This window comes from Schistocerca nitens, chromosome 1 (assembly GCF_023898315.1).
Source record: "Schistocerca nitens isolate TAMUIC-IGC-003100 chromosome 1, iqSchNite1.1, whole genome shotgun sequence".
NCBI lineage: Eukaryota > Metazoa > Arthropoda > Insecta > Orthoptera > Acrididae > Schistocerca > Schistocerca nitens.
Genome location: NC_064614.1, coordinates 923,881,758 through 923,896,703, shown reverse-complemented (window position 1 = coordinate 923,896,703; position 14,946 = coordinate 923,881,758).

Genomic DNA, 14,946 nt, shown 5'->3' with positions numbered 1-14,946 from the left:
ACTGATCCTCAACACTTTTGTGTTGAGACGTCAGGTACTCTGTAATCTGCTTTTTGTCACTTTTGCTAAACAGAAAAATCTTCCTACCTTTTTTAATATTTCTATTTACGCCTGAAATCATCGATGCCGTAACCTCTTTATGATTGCTGATTCCCTGTTCTGCGTTAGCTGTTTCAAATAGTTCGGGTCTGTTTGTCACCAGAAGGTCTAATATGTTATCGCCACGAGTTGGTTCTCTGTTTAACTGCTCAAGGTAGTTTTCAGATAAAGCACTTAAAAAAATTTCACTGGATTCTTTGTCCCTGCCACCCGTTATGAACGTTTGAGTCTCCCAGTCTGTATCTGGCAAATTAAAATCTCCACCCAGAGCTATAACATGGTGGGGAAATCTACTCGAAATATTTTCGAAATTATCCTTCAGGTGCTCAGCCACAACAGCTGCTGAACCAGGGGGCCTATAAAGACATCCAATTACCATGTCTGAGCCTGCGTTAACCGTGACCTTCACCCAAATCATTTCACATTTCGGATCTCCGTCAATTTCCTTCGATACTATTGCACTTCTTATCACTATAAACATGCCTCCCCCTTCACTGTCCAGCCTGTCTCTGCAGTATACATTCCAATCTGAGTTTAGGATTTCATTACTGTTTACGTCTGGTTTCAGCCAACTTTCTATCCCTAGTACTATATGGGCGTTGTGACTGTTTATTAATGAGAGCGGTTCTGGGACCTTTCTATAGACGCTCCTGCAGTTTACTATTAGCACATTAATATTGTTATTCCCTGTTGCATTTTGCCTATTCCTACCTTGCTGCGTCTCAGGAGGCGTCTTGTCGGGCCTAGGGAGGGAATTCTCTAACCTAAAATACCCCCATGTGCACTCCACACGTACTCCGCTACCCTTGTAGCCGCTTCCGGCGTGTAGTGCACACCTGACCTATTCAGGGGGACCCTACATTTCTCCACCCGATAGCGGAGGTCGAGAAATTTGTACCCTAGATCTCCGCAGAATCGTCTGAGCCTCTGGTTTAAGCCTTCCACTCAGCTCCAAACCAGAGGACTGCGATCGGTTCTGGGAACGATACTACAAATAATTAGCTCTGATTCCACCCCGTGAGCGAGGCTTTCCGCCTTCACCAATTCCGCCAACCGCCTGTACGAACTGAGGATGACCTCTGAACCCAGACGGTAGGAGTCATTGGTGCCGACATGAGCAACAATTTGCAGTCGGGTGTACCCAGTGCTCTCTATTGCCGCTGGTAGGGCCTCCTCCACATCTCAGATGAGACCCCCTGGCAAGCAGACAGAGTGAACACTGGCCTTCTTCCCCTACCTTTCCGCTATTTCCCTAAGGGGCTCCATCACCCGCCTAACGTTGGAGCTCCCAATAACTAATAAACCCCTCCCCCCGTGTGCCTGCTCGGACCTTGCTGAAGGAGCAGCCACATGTCCACTCACAGGCACAGAGCGGGCGATGCCACACGGCCAGCCTCCACGTTTACCCTCCGCCTTGTGCGCCGTGAATGCCGCTGAACCCGCCACTCCCCTTGGGGAGAGGGTGGCCCAGCCGCGCCCGGTACCCGCGAAGATGTCTCAACAGCAGGGACAGTGGGTGAAGCATGTAACACCTGGGTTGTACCTTGCGATGCACCAGACTCCCCACTGCCGCCACACTCCGAGGCAGCAGCCTGAAGACGGCTGACCGCGGCCATCAACACGTTCAGCTGTTTACGAACAGTGGCCAGCTCCTCCTGCGTCCGTGCACAGCAGTCACACATCCTATCCATCCTAAGGAATCAATTTACTGAAGTGAGTTAATCAACTTTTAACTAGACTGCTAATTCACTAGAGGCGGCTGATTATTGACTAAACTGCGATTGCTAGCCACTTCTTGTAGAAAACAATGAAAATAGCACTACCTGTCTCTGGACTGTATTGAAAACAAACACTAGCACTACTGGCACTATGGTTGACTAAAGGGACTCTCTCTGACTGTATTCAAAACAAACATGAAATCTATGGAACACTATTAATAGCACTCGACAATTAAAGCTTCCTAAAAGCAAAAACACATGGAAGAAGAAGTGACAAGTAAGAGAAATACAGTTAATACTTAAATTAAGGTAGCTCGCTGCACAGCAGACGTGAAGCAAATGGCAGTTAGGACGACACTGACACTACTGGCACTATGCCTGACTAAAGGGACTCTCTCTGACTGTATTCAAAACAAACACGAAATCTATGGAACACTATTAATAGCACTCGACAATTAAAGCTTCCTAAAAGCAAAAACACGTGGAAGAAGAAGTGACAAGTAAGAAAAATACAGTTAATACTTAAATTAAGATAGCTCGCTGCACAGCAGATGTGAAGCAGATGACGGTTAGGACGACACTGCAGAAGGAGCATAGGAGATTGGGAGGGCAATGAAAAGCTAGTCTAGGTGTGGTGGGCAAAATCTCGGACAGAATGGATCTCATTTTAGGAAGACATGGCCTTGTCGAAGGAGCTGATTGATTGATACATTCAAGAGCAGGATAATACTGGGTGACAAGTTGTGCGCTCTGAAGTTGTTTTTTGGAGAGATCAGCAGTACCCAGATTGGATTTGATGGCCTGATAAATCTGCTTTTGAACTAGGCTGTTGGGATAATTACTTCCAGTGAAGGCTGAAGTGAGAGTGGTGGTGTATTGATATGAAGAGTCTGCATCTGAGCAAATACGTTTGCCTCGAATACCAACGCAGTATGAGAGGGAACATTTGACATGAAAAGGATGGCAACTGTCAAAATGTAAGTACTGTTGTTTGTAAGTAAGTATGATGTGGAAGGAAGTGTGAAGCTCGTCTTTGATGAGGATGAGATCAACATCAAGGGAAGTGGCATGGGATTCGGAATAGGACCATGTGAAATTTAATTTGGAGAAGGTATTTAGAGATTCCAGGAATTTTAACAGGTCAGCCTCCTCATGTGTCCATATGGCAAAGATGTCATCAACATATCTGAATCAAACGAGGGGCTGAAGGTTTATGGATCAGGAATTTTTAACAGGTCAGCCTCATCATGTGTCCATGTGGCAAAGATGTCATCAACATATCTGAATCAAACGAGGGGCTTGAAGGCTTATGGATCAGTATTGTAAACCTCTGATCCAAAGCACTCTCCCCTCACTTTGCTGCTGAAGACTTCCTCAGTCAGTGCCCACAAGATTCCAAGCCTATGATATCCTTCTTGCTTAATTTTATACTACCAACAATTACTTCACCTTTGAAGGCAGGGGTACAAACAGATCAGGGGTATGGCCCTGGGAACCAGGATGGCTCCTTCCTATGCCAACCTTCTCAGGGGTCACCTGGAGGGGGCTTTACTGGGATCCAAAACCTTCAGCCCCTGGTTTGGCTTAGATACATTGATGACATCTTTCCTGTATGCACTCATGGTGAGTGACCTTTTAAAATTCCTGGAATCTCTAAATACTTCTCCCAATTAAATTTCACATGGTCCTGTTCCGAATCCCATGCCACGTTTCTTGATGTTGATCTCATCGTCATCAAAGCCCAGGTACACACTTCCTTCCACATCAAACTTACTAACAAACTACAATACTTACATTTTGACATTTGCCATCCTTTTCATGTCAAACGTTCCCTCCCATACAGCCTTGGCATTCGAGGCAAACGTATTTGTTCGGATGTAGACTCTTTACAGCAATACACCACCACTCTCACTTCAGCCTTCAGTGGATGTAATTATCCCAACAGCCTAGTTCAAAAGAAGATTTCCAGGCCATCACATCCAGTCCTGGTACTGCTGATCTCTCCAAAAAGCAACTTCAGAGCACAACACTTGTCACCCAGTATTATCTTGATCTTGGATGTATCAATCAGCTACTTTGACATGGCCGTGAATTCCTAAAACCATGCCCTGAAATGAGATCCATTCTGTCTGAGATTTTGCCCGCCAGACCTAGAATAACTTTTCATTGCCCTCCCAATCTCTGCATGATTTCAAAAGGTATCTGCATTGGTAATAGTGATGATTGCATTCCTTTGAATCGAGATAATATAAAAGGTATAAATCTTTAATTAATGATTCATACAAAAATTTCATATTTGTATAGTTCTGTCATAGTGTATCAATTTAGGTACAGTGAATGCTGCATAAAGCTCTAAACTGTTTTTGCCTGAAATTTGCAAACATATGTGTTCCTATGTAATTGAATGAATCAGACAGAAAAAAATCCTTTAACTTTGTCTGATTGTGGAAAAGCCATAAGGTAACTCCCTGGATGCTGGATCTGGAGGATGTTATATGGTCCTATGTACAGTTGGCACTTACTATTTCTTTTCTGTAAGGCTGAAGATTTTGAAAGTGATTTATGGTTTCTTCGGCTGAATATCCTTGTGCACATCCTAACCTCTTGTATAATAGGCATTTGTTTGAGTTCTAGCCTGTCGGATGAGTGTAATCAGTGTATTCCTTACCTTTTCTCCCAGTGTTTATCCAGTTGTTAACTTCTTTTTGACTCAGTAATTAATCTGAAGGTGTGTAAGGAGTTGTGTAAATTAGAAGTTGTTAACTATGTACTCAAAGGTTCAATAAATTCCACCCAATGTCTATGTTGTGTACTTACATGTGTTCATACAGAACGATTAAATTCTCTGAAAACACGTTCATTCAGGTTACCTTGTGGATGAAATTTTGGTATAAAAATGTTTCTCATTTTACAATCCTGTTGGAAATCTTCACATTTTTTGCATGTTAAGTCTGAAGCGTTATTTGTTACAATGTGCAGTCTTACCAGCTGTTGGTATGTAGTCCGTAATAATTCTGAGACAATGACAGATACCATTGTCATGTTTATAGCATACAGTTTGACACATTTTGAAAAAAAAGATGATGAAGATCTACCATGTGCTTAACTCCACCTTTTGCAGAGGGTACTGGACCAGCAACATTGAGATACTACTTGCAGAGGTTGAGTTAATAACATAGGGTGTTACGGTATATTAATAATTTTTACTTGTGGACTGTCTGACAGCAACTGAATAAAACACAATTTTAGTTGCAAAGTCTGCCAAGTTGACACCCCTACATCTTTTCCTCCTCATGACTGTCCTCCAATGGAACATTTGTGGCCTTAGGTCCCACAAAGAGGATTTACAGCTGCTTTTAGCATTGCAGCAGCCCCTTGAACTCTGCCTTCAGGAAACGAAATTGTGCCCACATGACTGCTTTGAGCTTCCACGTCCAGACGGTCCATAAGTAAAAATTATTAATATACCGTAATATTACACGCAATTGAGGAAGACAGGACTATAAAAGTTGAACATAGGGTGTACTTTTGTATAGCAGGACTTGTTTGTTGGTTTTGTTCTCTGGCATATCTGACAAGATTTTAGCAACTGTTCTACATATCATACTAGGAAAGTTTACAATATTATGAAAAGGAAAGTTACTACTCAGCATATAGCAGAGATGCAGAGTCGCAGATAGCCACAACAAAAACATCACAAATAAGCTTTCAGCCAGCAAGACCTTCACCAAAAATAGACAATACACATACACACACGACCCCCAAGGGGCTTGCCACTCTTTGGCAGGTTTGTGCTTGGCTACCATGGGGCCCCAGTCTTTGCAGCATCTTTTCCCTTCCGTGCTGCATGTCTGTCCTCTAACTGTTCTCTTTCCTCTCCCTTGGGGAACATGTCTGGGATGTTATTGGGAATGTTCTGCATAGTCTGTCGCTGACATAAGAACAGTCTAACCTTTGTTTTTTGCTCTCTTTTCCTTTCTTTGTTTCACTTCTCCTCTCATTCCTCCGCTTCAGTTTCTCTTTTTCTACTTCCTCCCTGTGCACTCCTGAAGGCCAGCCCATACATCTGACGTGTAACAGGGGACTGGGTAACATTTAATTCCCAGTCCCGGGCTGACAGGTAGGGTTCGCACATACCCCCTGGTACACAGGCCCTGGGAGAGGTGGTTGCCTGCACTGCAACGTTCCCAAATTGGCGATTGGTCCCTCTGTCAGGTAATCGGGAAGTGTGACCTGAGGTGTGAACAATCACCTAAGGTGAGTGTGCCCCCTTGTGAAGGGGGCCTCCAATTGGAAGGAGCGCTCTATTGGAGACGCTGGCAATCATGGGAGATTTCTTCACTATGAGTCAATCATCTTCCCAATCAATGTCTACAAAATGTAAATGTAATGAGGTTAATAATTCAAAGACCCTTCCCACTGCACCATGGTTCCTCATGGTCTCACGTACGCCACGGTAAGGTGTTGATGCAATTGCCTGCCCTGTGAAATCCTGCTCTCGTTTACGGAATGACACTTTGCTTTTGGAGACTATTTCTGATTCTCAAGCACAACTACTGCCTGCCATCTCGCTTCTCCATGGCTACCCTGTTCATGTTGAGGATTTCCATGGTGTAATTTACACCAGGCTGCTCGACAGCCGAAATCCAATCTTACATCTCTGATCATGGTGTCATTGCCGTCCATCATGTAATGAAAAAGGTAGATTCCTCCTTAGTGCCCACCCACACTCCTTTCTCACGTTTGATATAGTGGTGCTGCCGTCCAAGATCAAAGCAGGCAATGAAATTATCACACGCGCTGCTACCCGTGTCATTGTTTCAACCACACTAGAATGTCTTTTTGACACCTAGCCAAATGTGTAACCTGTGGTAGGGATGCACATGAGGGTGATTTTCGTCCTCCTTCTCTCTGCTGTATCAACTGAAATGGTGGCCACGCCGCCTCCTCTCGGGATTGTCCCATGTATCTCAGTGAGCGGGCTGTCCAAGAGATTGCGTAAAGGAAAATGTTCCTTACCCAGTCTCCTCATAAGCTACTGGCTAGTCAAAAACCCTGTGTTCTCCCATCTGGCACCTATAGTTCTGTTCTTGTTACCCCTTGTTCCATGAAGGACATGGCCACACAGACATGCGATCTCAAATTCAGGTCTGAGGTTGTGAAATCACCCAGTGTCAAGGTAGCATCGCCATCCCCCCATCCAGCTGTGCAACAAGCTGTCTAACTCTCACCTCGAGGGGCAAAGCCACCAGCTACACAACTGGTAGGCCGGTAAGGATAGAAGGAGTGCTCCTGTGTAGACTTCCTCCATCCGACTAGCCAAACAATGCCCGAGTCTTCCTCTAACTGGAAAGGCTCGAAGATAGCCACCAAAGACAAACAGTCTTCTCCTTCGCCAACTCGAAGATTCTCTTTGACGGTGTCACCACTTGGTACCTTAGCTCAGTTGGCCTCTGTATAACTGGTGTGCACCACCAATCATTTTTCAGCATTGGACGCCACAGACCGAACACACAAGCAAGCTGATGCTTCTGTGGACCCCATTGAACAGACCCCATGGAACAGAATTCTCCTGCTTCTGTGCCTTGTAGTAGCAATTATACACTGGCTGTCACGCAGCAGCTGCCAAGTTGACACCCCTACATCTCTTCCTCCTCATGACTGTCCTCCAATGGAACATTTGTGGCCTTAGGTCCCACAAAGAGGATTTACAGCTGCTTTTAGCATTGCAGCAGCCCCTTGAACTCTGCCTTCAGGAAACGAAATTGTGCCCACATGACTGCTTTGAGCTTCCACGTTACTTAGCATTTCATTTTGACTTACCCCCTGAGATCGGCATTCCATCTCATGGGAGCGTCATGCTGCTCATACAGGATGACGTTCACAGTCAACCCATCTCCCTGACTACCCATCCTCAAGCTGTTGCAGTTTGCCTTTTCCTTCCTCACTTAATGTTTTCCCTTTGTAACATTTACACCCCTCTGTCATTCAATGTCACAAGGGTAAACTTTGTTCAGCTTATTGGGCAGCGACCTCCCCCATTTTTGCTACTCGGTGACTTTAATGCGCATCATCCCCTTTGGGGTTCTCCCGGGACCTGTCAGAGAGGTGCCCTCCTGGCTGACCTTCTTAACCAACTTGACCTCTTCTGCCTTAACAGTGGAGCACCCACTTTCCTTTCTGACTCCTTGCACACCTATTCCCATTTGGACCTATCCTTGTGCACTTCTCAGCTTGCGTATCATCCTGAGTGGTCCGTTCTCTCTGACACCTACTCGAGCGATCATTTCCCATGTGCTCTCCATTTGCTGACCCCTACCCCATCCACATGCATGCCCAAATCGTAGCTTACTAAGGCTGACTGGTAGCTTTACTCCTCCCTCGCAACCTTTGAAGAATAATATTTCCCCAGTTGTGATGACCAGGTCGAATATCTCACCAGCATTACCCTTACTGCTGCAGAATGTTCCCTTCCTCTTTACCACATCGTGTCCCAGTCCCTTGCTGGACTGAGGCATGACACAACACAATTCGCGCACTGAGATGTGCTCTCTGTGTTTTTAACTGTCATCCTATGATGGCAAATTGCATTCATTATAAACAGATGCGTGTAAAGTGTCGTTGCGTTCTTCGGGTTAGCAAACGAGCTGGCTTGATTTCATTCACTAGTTCTTTTAACAGTTCCACCCCTTCCTTTGTCATGTGGGCCAACCTCTGATGGCTCTATGCAACCAAGATCCATTCCCCAATTTCCGGCCTCACTGTAGCAGACGATGTTATTGTGGACCCTATTGCTATCTCCAACACCTTGGGCCACCATTTTGCAGAAGTTTCGAGCTCTTCCCACTGTCACCCTGCCTTCCTCCATTGGAAATGTTTGGAGGAGGCTCAGGTGATACCCTTCTCTTCTCCGAATCATGAATGCTACAATGCCACCTTTACTATGAGGGAGCTAGACCATGCTCTCAGTTCATCCTGATCCTCTGCCCCAGGGCGAGACGCCATCCACATTCAGACGTTTCAGCACCTTTCTCTTGTGTGCAAGCACTTTCTGCTTAACATGTACAACCACATCTGGGCAGAGGGCACATTTACCGTACGCTGGCATGAAGCCACCATCATACCCATACCTAAGCCCTGTAAGGACACAAAGCTTTCTTCTAACTACCGCTTCATTGCTCTTACCAGCTGCGTTTGAAAGGTGATGGGACATATGATTCATGCCCAGCTGGTATGGTGGCTCAAGTCTCACAATTTACTGACGAATGCATAGTGTGGATTTTGAGCCCTGTGTTCTGCAGTTGAACATCTCATTACTTTGTCCACCCATATCATGAATGGTTTTCTGCGGAAATCCCAGACTGTGGCCATGTTTTTCGATTTGGAGAAGGCCTATGACACCTGCTGGAGAACTGGTATCCTCCATAGTCTTTATACTTCTGGCTTCCATGGCCGTCTGCCATGTTTCCTTCAGGTATTTTTAAAAGATCAAGTTTTCAAGGTGTGTGTGGGTTCTGCCTTCTTGGACACCTTTATCCAGGAAAACAGTGTGCCTCAGGTTTCCGTCCTGAGTGTCGTCCTCTTTGCTATCGCCATTAACCCTATAATGGCCTGTCTCCCGCCAGGCATCTCCCGCTCCCTTTTTGTTGATGATTTCGCCATCTATTGCAGTTCTCCATGGACCTGTGTCACTGAGTGGCGTCTTCAGCGATGCCTTGATCATCTTTACTTCTGGAGCATCGACAATGGCTTTCGTTTTTCCACTGACAAAACCATCTGCATGAATTTCTGGCAACGTAAGTGGTTTCTCCCACCATCTTTACATCTTGAGCCTATTGTCCTATCGTTCATTGAAACTATGAAATTCCTGGGACTCATGCTTGATAGGAAACTCTCGTGGTCTTCCCAAGTGTCTTACCTGGCAGACCGCTGTATGTGGTTTCCCAGCGTCCTACGTGTCCTCAATTGTACTTCCTGGGGTGCCGATCGAGCCACCCTCCTCCATTCATACTGGTCCATTGTCCGTTTGAAACTCTACTATGGGTGCTGTGTTTATGCATCTGCATGTCCATCTCACTTATGCCATCTCAACACTATCCACTATCATGGCATCCGCATGGCCACGGGTGCTTTTACACAGCCCGGTTGAGAGTCTGTATGCTGAAGCTGCTGAACTACCACTGTTCTACCGTCATGACTTTCTCCTAAGCAGGTATGCATGCCATTTGTGTACCATGCATAGCCATCCATCCTATGCCTCCTTCTTTGATGATTCCTTTAAACATCAGTATGGGGCTCGTCCCCTTCTCTGTTACCTCCTGGAGTCCACTTTCAGCACTTGCTACAGCAGCTTACCTTCACACTACCCGCAACTTTCCTGAATGGTGTGAACCCTTCACCACCTTGGCTTCGTGAAGTGGCCCATGTTAACCTTGGCCTTCATTTGCTTTCTAAGGACACTACTCCAGCCTCGGTCTTTCGCCTTCAGTTTCACGACCTTTGTGTGGAACTTCATGATAGTACTTTTGTATACACTGATGGCTTTCGGACTGACTGTGGGGTCAGGTGTGCCTTCATCATTGGTACCCATGTCTTTTGATATCGGTGTCTGGCACACTCCTCAGTATTTACAGCCAAGCTCTTCGCCTTGTATCAGGCCACAAAATACAACCGGCGACACAGCCTTTTCAATTGTGTCCTCTGCTCAGACTCAATTAGTGCCCTTCAAAGTCTATGTGCACTGTACACTGCCCATCCCTTAGTGGAGCAGGTCCAGGAAAATTGTCACTTGCTCACTCGTGGTGGATCCAGTGTGATTTTCTGTGGGTTCCTGGTCATGTCGGTCTGCCAGGCATTTGAAACAGACAGGCTCCAAGACTAGAAGAAGGCACATCTGTGGCAATACAGAAGTCCAAATTCATGTCAGGATGACACAAGACTTCAAATTTACCAAAGCATTTTTATAGTATCTAAAACTGACTGAAATTTGTCTGTCCAACATCATACTGCATTTTTCTTTTACAACATCAACAGTTCTGAGCTAATTAGCAATTGATCTGTTACAAAATGATGGAAAAATGAACAGAGACCAATAAAGGCCATTAACTGCCTCTTTGTCTAAGGGCTTGGAAATTCTTTATTGTACTTATTTTACTAGGATATCACCTGAAGGAGAGAAAATGTGTCCTAAAAATTTAATTTATTCTCTGCTGAAGTTTGACTTTTGGACGTTGGCTGTCTCTTCAGCATGTTAAAATTTATGTAGTGACCTATCAAGTAAATAAAGGTGTTCCTCCCACATAGCAGTAGCAATTAAGATGTCATCTACATGCAATGTCATTTTATCTAGCAGGTCTGGTCCTAGAACTATGCAGATCAGCAGTGAACACCCCACAACTTACATTGAGTCCGAAGGGTAATACCTGAAAATTGTAGCTTCTGCCAGCATGGACAAAAGCTTTATACTTTTTAAATTCTTTGGACAATAAGGGCTACCACTGTGAATATCTGAGATCTATGCTAGTTAAACATTGCACAATGTGGAATTTCTGCAATAGCATGTCTAAACTTTAAGGCTGTGTTGGAACTGCCATAATTTTGTTGATGGCACATGCATTCAGGACTAAATGAATTAGGTTTTATCTACTGATAATAATGGACTACAGTACATTGAGAAAGGTGGTTCAATGACAGTCAAACAAAGCATTTGTTTTATTGCTCAGGCAACTGGAAGGATGTGATAGAGTAGGATTTTTGACAAAATGTATCATACATGTGTAATCACGTCCATGTGGTACACAAACATATTTGTGACACTGGATTTCTCGTCAAATACATGTTAATACTTCATAAGTATATTCCTTGTATTTTTTTGTTGTTCCGGACTGAGATAGGTGTATTTAGTTACTTTGTCATGGATGTAAGCTTTGTTATCCACATTCTTACTACAGAGACTTGAAGAATTATTCATGGGTGCACTCTTTGTTTTCAGGAATTTCACCTTAATATCCTGATAATATTTTCCATGTGCTATTGGGGTTTGCATTAAATCAGCTATGATATCTTTTCCTGATTGCACAAATAGCATTTACCCAAAGAAAAGTCTAACTTTATGTACTTTTTTCGGAAAAGTCCATGCCAAGCAAACATTCAACTATGAGACCATTCAAAATTAGGAATGGGCATAACAGGACTTAATTTCCCATTATGACAAGCTCAAGTTATGCAGCAGTTCTGTACTTCGTTGGTTGGCACTTCTGTGTGTCACTTAAACCTTATTGAATAAGTTCTGTGACATAATGTTAACAGAGGACTTGTGTCTAAAACAATTCAAAAAGGTATTTTTCCAACTATAGCATCAGTCGAAGGTTGAACTAACACTTGTAAATTATTAGAATGTGTGTTGATACATACTCAGTTCATCTCTTATATCGATACCTCCATTATACCTTAACAGGTTAACTTGATTGCCTCCACACCATAAACAACCATCCTCAAAGGGTTTAATGAGGTTGGAATTAATTTGATGAAGCTTCTGTATTGTTTGTCAGTTGTGATATTTACTGACAGGCTCTGATTCTATGACAAGGCATTCGGGAGGACAACTAATCCCGCGTCCGGCCATCCTGATTTAGGTTTTCCGTGATTTCCCTAAATTGCTCCAGGCAAATGCCAGGATGGTTCCTTTGAAAGGGCATGGTCAACTTCCTTCCCCATCCTTCCCAAATCCAATGAGACTGATGACCTCGCTGTCTGGTCTCCTTCCCCAAAACCACCCAACCCTCTATGACAAGGGAGGAGGAAGAAGTGACCGATCCACAACAACTGTGCAATATTTTCAACCAGCACTATAGTGCAGAAACTTCTAAAACAAAACATATCAGTACCAAGAAGAATGAAAATTCCCAAAACAGTGGCCAAAAGTTTATATCTCCTCCCTACAGATGAATCGGAAGTTCTTAAAAAAATTGGAGCACTAAAAAATAAAATTACAGGTCTAGATGGTATCTCAGCAAAAACGGTCAAACACTGTGCTAGATTTCTTGCTAAGCCTCTAGCATTTGTGACAAATTTAGTAATGAAGCAGGAAGTATTCCCGAAATGTTCAAAGATGAATAAAGTTGTGTCAGCATTCAAAGAAGGGGTAAAGGAGACCCTGGAAAATATAGGCCCATAAAGGTCACACTTGATGTGTCTAAAATAATAGAAGCAGAGATTAAAGATATATTTATTAACTTCATAGAGAAGCTTAACATCTTAAATAAGGCACAACATGGATTTAGAAAGGGAAGATCCACCAAGTCTGCAGTGACACACTTCATAACACACATCAGTGAGGCACTGGATCTGCAAAAGAAAGTATCTAGTGTCTAATTAGACCTTTCAAAAGCTTTTGACTATGTATGCTATAAAACTTTTCTACAGAAACTGGACTGCTATGGTATAAGAGGGAAAGCTGCTGATATAATAAAATCCTTTGTTGAAAACAGACAGCAGCATGTTGAAATAAAACATATATCAGGAAATACAGAGAGAAACGTCTACTCTGATTTTTTGCAGGTAAAATACGGAGCAGCTCAGGGTTCAGCACTAGGACCTCTGCTGTTTATCTTATATATAAATGATATGCCCACTGTTATAAATGAAAAAGTGATCATGTATGCCGATGACACAACTTTACTAATTTGTAGTGACTCAGTGAAGGAGTTGGGAAAAAGAACCATTAAGAACTTGTAAATGGCAGAAAGGTATTTTACAGAAAATAACTTATTGATTAACAGGAAGAAATCTGTGTGTACAAATTTTGAAACAAACAGAACCAACACAGCAGAGAAAAATTACTCTGTGTATTGGGGATATACACTTAGAATCAGTGGACTGGAACAGTTTTCTGGGTATAGGTGTGGACAAATTCCTGACATTGGAAAACCACATTGACATGATCCGTTACAAAATAAGTACAAATATATTTAATGAAAAAAATGTGCTATATGGCTGACACAGAAACTTTGCTTAAAAAGTACTATGAACTTATTTTCCCACATGTATGTATGCAGCAGGTGTACATCTACAGAGTGTCCTGAAACTTAAAAAGAAAGCTATCAGATGCATAGCTAAGCTATCGCCTTGGGAATCCTGGATAAACAAATTTAAGGAATTTAAAGTATTAACTGTACCATGTTTGTACATATATGAGACAATACTTCGTCTAAAGGTAAATAGTACAGCACCTCTGAACAGAGAATTTCATGACCATAACACAAGAACCAGAGAAAATTACTGCATCTGCACCAAAAAATTGAAAATGACGGACAAGGACCCTACAATTGAAGGAAACATTCTATAACAGACTACCATCTAGCATCAAGAGCATAAAGGAACTGAGCACCTTCAAAAGTAAACTCAAGGAACACCTCATCTCTGGATGCTGGTATAAGGTGAACCAGTACTTGTTGGTAAATCCATAGGTCAAATATAAGTTGGAATGTCAAATTTTCCTGAAAGAAGGAAAAGGAAAAAGAAGTGTAGTGCCAAAAATATAGAAGAAAACATGCAGATTAAGATGAACTGTTGCAGTAATTTATAAATGTCCTAATATTTCTATGCTGAGAGTTTAACATAGATGAACTAAAAAAATTAGTCGTCAGTTCTTCTAAACGTAGTATTGATTATTATTAGCAGTATGACAAAAAATAATAATTAGATTGTAGACTTTCCCTATGTGTGCTAGACTGTTGCATAAATCAATGCAGGCAATCATATATCACTGAGTAAAAATATTATCAGTGAACATTTCTACAGAATTATTTCATGTATCAAATGACACATTTCCAAGAAATTTGTTTATTTCTTTATAAATTTGCAACATAACACATCTAAAATCACTGTGAAACTATAACTATTAACTATCAACTAGCATCAAGTGGACCATTCAGCAGGTGAATATTATTCACATTTCTGTGGTTCTGATTGACATATTGTGAATTCCAGTAACCATTGCTGTTATTCCCATAAAACTGTCCACTGCATTTCCTTGGTAACCATGATGATACTGATTATTGTATTTTCTGCTGCTATTATGATTCAAATTCGGTGGTCTGTAGTGAGAACATTGTGCATTATACCCAGG